Raw genomic sequence first — 10,451 nt, forward strand, 5'->3', positions numbered from 1 at the left:
ATTGCAGGGAAGGGACACAGAGGGGGATGGGGTTAAGACAATATCACGATGACATAATTTAACAAATACTTTTACAGTTAAGCTGTACATGCTTAGGGAGAACACTCGTGGTCCGACCACAGAAACCCTCCAGCGGAAAGGGTGGCGCGCCATTGGCTACGCCGATAGTACGCACGCAGTAGTCCCTCTCCGACTTCGCGATAGGTTCAAAAATGTGTCCCTGTCTTTAATTAAAATGAAGTGCGTGGCCCCTGTGTGTCACTTGGTAACTACAGTGCACAGCCGAGTCATAACCACTATGAAACACGCATTACGAAAGACCAATGCGTAATTCAGAAAGATGCTGATGAACTCGCTGGATTAACGCAATGAACCGCTCATTGTGCCCCTCCATATGGTGATTATGCGAAGCCCTGTGTGCGGTATTTCCAATAAACACGGTGATAAACCCAAGCCAAACGTGTGCGTAACCTCTTGAAAAAGCACAGAGACGTAACGAATAATTGAGAAAGATTTTATTAAGCCATTGGAATTAACCCAGCGATAAACATCGGAGCTGCACATTTCAGCTTCGCTGGCTTACCATCTGTACGGGGTGCATGGGTGGCGTTGCTTTAAAAGTATGGAGTGAATGACTGTGTCGATGGCTTTCTTTAAATCTAAAAATATTGCGCTTTGTCTGCGTACTTTGTGTGTCTCCTTTGTATCCCTAGGTTCCCGTGCTGTAGCCTTCCACTATGTTAAACCAACAAGCCCAACTATAGTTAGTCTAAAAATATTTATACCGCAATTTCATTTCTGTGCAGTCATGCGTATATATACTGAGAGTTAGCTCTAACACTGCTGATGATGCTGAACGATTGGCTCGGAAACCATGGTGAAAATCTGTTAGAAACTTGTTTTCGTTTAAGTAGTTTTTTCACTGAGCCGCCAGGACCTTCTAAAATACACTCTTTCTTTAATTGTGAGCAGAGAGACAGCCCGATAGCTTCAAGGGTGATTGATATTACCCCTTTTATATGCAGGAGAAACTCTCGCGATCTTTATCTCGCGATCTTTATCTCTCTTTATCTCTTTATCTCAATTTTTAAATCTCAAGGCATGTGCCTCGGCTCATGGCGTTAATATTTTTCTAACTACTGGCCCAAGCACATCGATGTTTTCTTTCAAAGCTTTTGCGGTAATGCCATCATGACCAGCACCTTTGTATCAATGCATGCATGATATAACGGCAGTCACAGTATGCTCGTTTAACTGCTCCAAGCAAAATGTACTAGGGATGACCTGGCAATTGACATTGTTCTCACCAGCTGGAATGCGGTCTGCTAACTGTTGACCAATGCTAGAAAAGTATGCATTAGCAGTTTCGGCACATTTGGCGTCAACCGGCTCATCAATTAAATTTTCACAACCTCTCACATATTTTTTTATCATTTTCTTGTGCTTGTTCTATTATAAAAGTTTTGCATTCTTTTTTCCGCCTCCTCATTAGAGCCACTACATGCTTACGCGGGATTCGGAAATTTTGCGGATAATTGTTATCTTTGTGTTCTTTTTAAATTTTTGGTACCACAAATAATTTTACCTTATAGCTGTAAGTATGGCGTTAGTCATTTAGGGGCATACAGGTTCCTCGTACTTGCTGTGTTTATATCTGGTGCGTTCAGCTATCATGTGTGTCAATGAATTTGCAAAGGTTGCACATTCTATATGATTGTCACTTTAGATACTTCCTGACATTAATTTTAGTTAATTTTCCTCCGCAATATATTATAATTAATTCTGTGATTTGCCGAGAGGTTGCTCTTTGTAACGGCGTTATCTGTGTTGAGATATAAAGCTAATATAGGGCAGTGATCAGTGAGACTCACATCATATACGCCAGAAAATATACTAAGACTGTTGCACAAAACATGAGCTACAGTCGTATAGATGCACTCGACGGAACTCTCGTAGATTCACAGATATGTTCTTCAAACTGCATGAGTGCAGCAGAAGAGAGTATTTACAATTTGTGTCTTTGCGAATATCGTCGTTGAAGTCGCCAACAACACTGATAGTACCATAGCTCTTAGTACTGACGGTGGAAAAAGATTCCAATGACTGACGAAAAATGGGTAGATTCGAGCATGGTGGCCGGTATACTGCACCAACAACTGTGCGCGAGTGTAAAAGAACAAAGAGTGGTTCAACTGCACTATCACTTATTTCCACATCGAGGATTAATCTAAATGGCAACGTCAGCTTGATTAGCAAAGCTACGCCACCACCACGCGATGCCCCTGCAACCCTTGGATTGCTCACACGACTATATCTTGGTATGCAAATGTGCTCAACCATTCTAAACCAAGTTTCCGTTAAACCAATTACAGCAAATGTAAAATTGTGCTGTGCCAAGAAAGAAAGCGTTATGTCTTTGTTTGAATACACATTTTGAGGCTGTAGCCGTCCCCGCTCTGTCTGACAAAACCATCATCATTTGTTCACTGTACTTTCCGCCTCATACCCATTTTGCTGTTAAACACCCAGAAAGCTTAACAGAACAGTTACCGGAGCCTTTCGTTTGGGTAAGAAATTTTAATGTGCATTGTACTCTTCAGGGCAGTGACAAAACTCATAAAAAGGGAAGCTCGTTGAAGATCTTATTTTGTCGAATGACATTTGCCTTTTAAACTCAGGCGCATCGACGCACTCATTTGCTGACTTGGCGCACTTTTAGTTGTTTAGATTTGGCTTTCTGCTCACCATCTCTTTTTTAACGATCTTAAATGGGAAGCCCTAGACACATCATATGGTAGTGATCACTTACCCGCAGTCATCAAACTCTCATCATCACCACCAACCTTAGGCGCTAAACCACGCCAATGGCAAGTGCGACTCTCTGACTGGCCGGTCTTTATAGAGAATGCAAAACTTGAAGTTGCCTTTTCACCAGAATTGAGCGTTCACGAATTTAACGAAAAGTTAACCGAGGTTATAATCTCAGCGGCAGAAAAGGCTCATGTTTTCATGTTTCATGTCATCATGTTTTGTGCGCAAAAAGCTGACTACCTATTGGACAGACGAATGTACATAAGCTAAAATACAACGAAATAAGGCCTCGGGAATCTCACGAAGAACCCCACCTATAGCAACCTCCTAAGCTTCAAAAAGGCCAAAGCCAAAGCGCAATTTATTCGAAGCCAGACATTGAAATCCTCTTGGGAAAATACATAACCTCAATTAATAGTTCGGTTGCATCTAAACGAATGTGGGACCAGATGAGGAAGTGTAGAGGCGCGTACTCGTCCAACACAATACTACTACTTACAAGTCCAAGCACACAAATAACACTAGAATACCAGGCCAATGTTTTAGGCGAACACTTCTACAACATCCCAAGCTCAGCGATTTATTGAAATACATATTTAAAGTAGAAAGAGTCGGCTGAAAAACAAAGACTGCTTACTACCTGTGCTTCAAGTGAATTTATATAGTGACCATCTTACACTACAAGAAATGAATAGTTATTTCTGTAGGTAAAAAAAAACGGCAAGTCTTGACCGTGTCCACTATAGAATGCTGACACATCTATCTCAAGCACCGGCAAAGGCACTTCTTGAATTTTTCAACAAAATATGGGAATCTAGGGTAAGCCTAAAGATCGGGAAAATGCGGTATTTGTGCCATTTCTAAAATATGGGAAGCCCCCAACATCCCTGAGCAGCTACCGAGCCATTGCACTAACAAGTTGTTTAGCAAAATCGTATGAGAGCATTATAAACATAATATTCATATTGATCCTCCAAGACGCCTAATAGACACGCACAAGTGCGGATACAAAAGAAGGCTGCTCCATCAGTCACCATGTCGCCCTACTAGAACATGAAATACGACATGCACTTCTACACAAACAACACTGTCTCGCGGTTTGCTATCACTTAGACAAAGCGCATCATACCACGTGGTTCTAAAGAATTACTCTTTGGAATCGCGCATAGAACGCAGCCAACTGAAGCGAACGTATGCAGTGTTCTCGCTTCACTTTGGTGAGTGCTTGAAGCCTCTGCCTTAAGGGGGTACGAACCACTGTTCTTTCCCTGCACTGCCGCCGGGATAGGCCCACATCACACGAAAAATGCCGACTAACTTGAGGCTAACAGCTTCGCCGTAAAACTGTTACAGTTCTGTTTTCCTATAAACGAAGGTTATGCTGTGATCCAGTTCTGAAATTTAATGAGGCAAGAAGCCGGTCAAACAAGACTATACATTTTTAGGCGTAACTTTTGACACAAAACTGAACTTCCTGGCCCACATTAACAAAACAAAAATTAACGCAAATGCAGCACTAAATATTCAAGGTGTGATCTCACAAGCGATGGGGATCTGTCTGAGCCTGCCTATTACGAACGAATTTACCAGTTTTATGTGCGTAGCATTCTCGGCTGTGATTGGGTAGTTTATGGTGCAGCAAGGCGATCTAACATTTAAATGACTTGATATAATTCATAATCCAGGCCTGCGACTGACAAGCGGTGCTCGCAGAACATCGCCTTTCCAAAGTTTATACGTTGACTGCGATGAGCCTTTCTTTGCAGCACAGCAGACCACTACTTAATCTTTCCCATATGTACTGAGAATTCTATCATCACCACAGCAGGTACGCTAATTTGGTTAAAACACGTTGGCGGGCTAGTTGGTTAGAATCCATGGTAGAGTGTATAAGCGCGACTGAACGAGGACGTAGAAAGAAACAGATACACAGACACAGCGCTGTGTCTGTGTATCTCTTTCTTTCTACGTTCTCGTTCAGTCGCGCTTATACACTCTAACATGAACAGGCATGCTACAGCATAGAAACACTACACAAATAAACCGAATATGGTTCGCCCACTTCTTTTACGATGCGAGGAATACTCTCAGCTTTATGATATTCCGCATGAGGTCCTGCAGTTTGTTGAAAGGCAGGTTGTTGAAAAGACTGGCTCCATGGTGAGATTTTACCACGATATAGGATATGTGATATGATATATGTGATATGTCACACTAACACATCTCAAGAAGAAATATACCCCACAAGAACGCATAATGGAAGAGTTCCGCGCTATTCGGGACAAATATAAAGATCACACAGATATTTACACAGGTGGTTCTAAAATACAAGAATACGCTGGTGTGAGAACCACAACAAAAATTAGGAAATTATTATTCGGACACATGATTTTGCCTCAGTCTTTACCGCCGAAGTTTATGTCCTATGGATGGCAGTAAAAAATTGTCATCGAGAAGCAGAAGAATGCTATCATTTACACAGATTCGTTAAGTGCAATGAGAGCTTTAAATATAAAGTCCGTGTGAAAACTGCTGCTTGGCGACATCTTAAACATGGTGATTTACAGCAGATACGGCATAACCATGCGATTCTGCTGGGTACCAAACCATGTTGGGATACCAGGAAATGAAGCAGCAGATAGATGCGCGTCCATGGCAACGCACAAAGGCATAACTGACACAACGCTTCCATAGAAAGATAGTGTCCTAGCGATTCTGAAGGCCTTAACTTTAAAATGGCAACACGAATGGAACTCTTGCGCAAAATACAAGCGGCATATAACTAAGCCCGTGCTTGGCGAGAGCAAGATATGAAATCACCAGGAATGGTTTATTGAAGTATTCATTATGGGTCACACGCACTTCACACACAATTTTTTCCTTAGAAAACAAAGCCCACCAGCACGCTAGAATTACACACCATTTTTTACTTTGAAAAGAAAGCCCACCAGCACGCTAGAAGTCTCAAGAACCGCTAACAGTGATGCATATGTTGAAACACAGAGAAGAAAACCTTGCGCAAATTAAATGAACTACACATGCCTTTACACTCCTCTTTAAATTTAGGAGACGATCCACCAGTGCTACTCACTGGCTCGCTAAGATCTTTAGACGAAACAGGCTTTTTACATAAACCGTAGAAGGATGCAGCTTTTGCTGCTTTTACACATGTTGTCCGAAAACCCCGTGGCTGGCGCAGCACAGCTTAAGTCGCTCTTGCGCCAATAAACCCTATTTAATTAATTAACCAACGTTTTTGAAGCGAAAGCAACAAATAACCAATTGAGCGAAAAAGCGTCGTCTGTAGCAGCAAAATTACAGGGTCCCAAGATTTCTCTCAATAGGTGAACGGCAGAAGCCTACTCTTCCTCCGCTCATCATTCGCCTCTTTCTCTTTGCCTCTCGTCTTTCTCTTCTTACTTCATTACTGCTCACTACTACAGTCATTACTGCTACAGTCATTACTGCTCACTACTAAGCATTTTTAGTCATTTCTAATCGGTTGTGGTCATTACAAGCCGTCGTTAGACGTGTTGGTCATTTCGTAGTCATTAGCAGTCATTACAAGTCATTAGTAGTTATTATTAGTCATTACTAGTCATTATTAGCCCCTACGAATCTGTATTATAACATGATTATTCACTAACGGTCACCATCAATCATTTTTCATTCTTTACTCTGTCTTCATAAGGCTTGATGACGCTCGGCGGACACTCCGGCCGTCAGGTCTGCTGACACAAATTGCAGCATGAGCCTATAAAGGCTTTCGCCTCAAAACGGCGCCTAAATTCTCATTGGCTGCGACTGCACGTCACGAGCGCGCCTCGAAGCAGCACAGCGGGCAAAACTGTCTTGCGTCAAGAGAGAGGGCATCGCCGCGACGCCACGTCACCAGCGCGGCTCGACGCGGAAGATACGGCGACGCGACGCCGTGTGCCGAGACGGGTTGTCGTTGGCGAGGCAGTCGCGTGACTTGCTCGCGCAGCGGCCACCGTCTCGCTCACGGAAGCCAACGTGCGGTGCGCATATCTATCACCCACAATGGTCTTAGCAATGCTCCGCGTGCGTGCCGGCCGTGGTGGCCGCTGCTGCTTCGGTCTCTCGTTGTGCAGGATGTACGTGGCATGCGGCGTTGGCACACAATCTGTTGCTGCTTGCTGCCTCAGGTAACACGTACCACTATGGTAGATTACTCACAGTGCAAAACTCGAAGGACCGCTCAGTGGCATTCAATTGGAAAACAGTTATTCAAAATCAGTTAAGCTACGTTTAACAGTTAAGTTGTCATTGTCTTCCGCTGCTTCGATATGGTTAACCCTCGGTTCTTCTGATTCTTCTGGCTGTATAGCCATAGATGGGCTATAGCGCAGCGCGTGAACATATGCACGAAAACATGGTTTCAGGAGATATACCATTCGGGGCTGATGAAAAAAAATAATGTGCCTATGAAAGCAAGGATTGAACCTTAAGAAAATACTAAATTAGGTCAACGTTGACATTCCCGCAAACAGAGAAAAGCCAAAAACAATTTGGAAATGTGTTACTCTCATCTGCGTTGTGACATGTTGGGTCTCCATTTCTTCAGCTGTCGAAGAGGTCTCGATGAGCTGGTTTCGTCATTGTATCCGCAGCATGAGACGGTCAAGATTACGATAGATTTCTTTTTCAAGTAAGGTGCTTGAATACTTACGTACTTTATGTTTGAGGACGATTGCCACAAATACTTATATGTTTCTTTTTTTCTTTCCTCTGCAGTTGCTAGTACGCGACGACATTTCCTTATACATCGAGATCAAGCGTAAGTTATGCGTCGCTTGCCAAGCCGGCATTTCTGCGCGACGGTTCCGAATATAGTTCAGCCGGTGGTAGAAGGCTACTGGCTGGTGAGCCGGCACAGTGAATAAATTTTCAGCCTACTTTCAATTGAACTGATCCCGAAAGTCAAAAGAATGAAGGAGCAAAATACATCGTACTTACTTTTTATGAGGCAGAATGTTCTAGTAATGATCATTTCCCTTGCTATCTGTAAAGAGGCTTATTTTTGTGATCGATTGACCATAATCATGTATCACGTATGACCTAACGAAACAAGCAAAATTAAGAAGTTGTACTGAAACACAAAAAAACAAAGAGAAGGAGAACCATAATTCTGCAAAGGATACATTCCTGCTTTTACACTTAAGTCGTTTCTGTCTGAGTGTAAAGGATGAAGAGACTCGCTGCGCATAAGGCGACGAGAGAAAGCAGCGATCAGGACACGGTTAGTTTATGTTTAGTGTGCTGTATTCATAAAATAATGACATATTCATACTCCTAAGTAATGCGTTACACGCCATTGGTCGCTTCTGTTTATCTGCTCTCACAGCGGGCAGGTGCACTTTCAGCGAAGGCCTGTCCCTCTCGTCCCGCGCCTGTCCATTCGAGGCTCGGCATTTACGCCCCACTTCACTTGTACCGCTGAACACTTGGGCCGCGTGCAAGTGTCGGCGTCAGCCATCACCTCATCTAGGCTCATGAAGCAGGAGTCTGCGGGAGATGTTCAGACACTTGCCTCGGCAGAGGAGGTGTACTGAAGTGAAACTTCGTGGGTAGCCGTATGGACCGTGCGTTCACATTAGCAGGAGTGTGTGGCGAAATGTTCGAGACTGATGTATAGAGTGAGGTGGGTCGAAGCCTCCACACAGACGATTCCCTTTGTCGAAACGTTGGCTCCAGGGACATCGTTTCTTAGAGCACCGTTGAGCCCACTGAAGAGTGCACGTTAAAATTATAAGGGCCGAACTTAATTATCAAACTTGCAATGATCCTGGTTAGGAGCGGTCGGGCGCTGTCACATCCAACGGGGAGCCTTCTCAAGATTTCTAACGCTCTCTGTGCGAACCTCTGGAGGCAGGAGTGGTCTTTGTGAAGCCGTATCACAAGCTGAAGATGTTATATTCAATTGCTTGTCTTCCTTTAGGGGTTCACTATGAGCCGAAGCTGCTATTGATGCATCTCTACTAGCCGTGTGCATAAGCATGCTGAAGTTGTTTTTAGACATAATTTCGTAGGAATTGAAGACACATTCTGAGCAGTAACGCTGATAGTAAAAACTATTTCATTACTACTAATGTTATTCAGCAAATTAGATACAAAAGACAATAGAACTTCCATCACGTTAACTTCGTGACAAAACAGTGCTTATTTATAGGGCGCTATTATTATGTGCAAAGCTTGTGAACTTAATGGTAATCCTGGCACTAATACCATATTTCTAGATTTATGTCCCACCGTTAACGATTGAATACACTGGCCTTCCACGAGTTATTTGTTCGCAAAGCCCTCCTCGCGTAATAGAGCTGCATTGACGCTAACATATTTCGTGGAGTATACTGTAAGAACGAATGCCACGAAGCAGATGTTGGCCCCTGGTATTCTACTAAATGAACACACGTTGAGTATTCAGAAGCTCCATTTGCGCAGTTAGAACATATGCGCTAAGGTAAATAACAAAAAAGGTGCTAATAAAATGTTAGTTAATACATTAGCGATCAATCATGTCTACGATTCTACTCGGTTCTACTCTGTTGTCGGCAGCAAGTACAGCCCTGGGAATCAATCGCAATCCCCATAAGCAGTCTATTGGATGTTTGCGAGAGCTCTTTGCAACAACTACATTCGGTACATTGCAATCCATATTCTTTTGACGCATTCGGCCGTCAAAGGCGGTGACAAGTACCCCTCAGGCCACCACCTTATATACACCATAATTGGCATGCATCTATGTGTTTCTATTTATCTTTATTTATGTCTAAGCTACCATGTGCTGTATTCTTTATAAGTCAGCATAAATCTGCAGAGCTTCGCAGAATGACAACTTACTTGGCAAAGCAGTCGGTGCACACAAGCCTTTAGTCATATCCAGGAGTTCCCTTCGCCGACTGTAATGACGTCCGTAAAGTGTACAACTTCTGACGGTACAGGAAGCGTAAATGTTCCACTACATGTTGTCGTCCTTCCAATCGACAGCAGTTCTGGAGGTTCCGCACAGCATTGTAGCAATGGACATGTAGTTGACAGCCATTGCGAGCATCGACTGATACCGTGCACAAAGGGGCTTTCCTCGCGATCCCAACTTCGAGGAGAAGCGCCGCCAATTCACCGGAATCAAGCTATATGCGGGCGCTTTCAGTTACAGAGGGCGCCTTCTGCACAGCCTTGAAGATCTCGCGAACGACTGGGCGACTTTTTCATCAACGAAGTGTACCTCGCGAGCAGGTATTTGCTTTTCACGCGCTCCATGTTCCGCGGAGGTCACGTTCATGCGATTTGCGTGCATAATACGACGCACGGAGTCGTCAAGTATGTCGCCATCCCGTCGCGGCGAAGCGAGGCAGGATGTTTGTATAGCGGTGGGCGCTCGCACGCCTTCACTACGGCTCGCTCGCACATCGTGGCTCGACTACAATTCCCCTGTTACTCTGTCACTGGCCGATTCTAGCTGCGAAGAATTGGGCTGTCGACATGCGCCACGATATCAAAGAGAGCCGCGTTCAACGCGAACCTCTAGTCTTCCCCTCTTTCCTTCCATGTTCAACAGGCGCAATATCAGCCATCTCCTAACTAGAGGCAAGTGCATAGGCGAGCGAAGTATGTTTAGA

General features: G+C 43.9%; 1 protein-coding gene across 4 annotated transcripts in view; it reads right to left on the reverse strand.

Moving 5' to 3' along the window:
• Oamb (Octopamine receptor in mushroom bodies) overlaps positions 1-10,120 on the reverse strand; it is a 785,439-nt gene extending 775,319 nt beyond the window's left edge. For all 4 annotated transcript variants that reach the window (XM_065426755.1, XM_065426749.1, XM_065426751.1 and 1 more), the window contains exon 1: positions 9,673-10,120. The gene's annotated coding sequence lies outside the window, so the exon portion shown is untranslated. The remainder of the gene's footprint in view (positions 1-9,672) is intronic.
• Between the last annotated feature and the right edge of the window lie 331 nt (positions 10,121-10,451).

This window comes from Dermacentor albipictus, chromosome 1 (genome assembly GCF_038994185.2).
Source record: "Dermacentor albipictus isolate Rhodes 1998 colony chromosome 1, USDA_Dalb.pri_finalv2, whole genome shotgun sequence".
Taxonomy (NCBI): Eukaryota; Metazoa; Arthropoda; class Arachnida; order Ixodida; family Ixodidae; genus Dermacentor; species Dermacentor albipictus.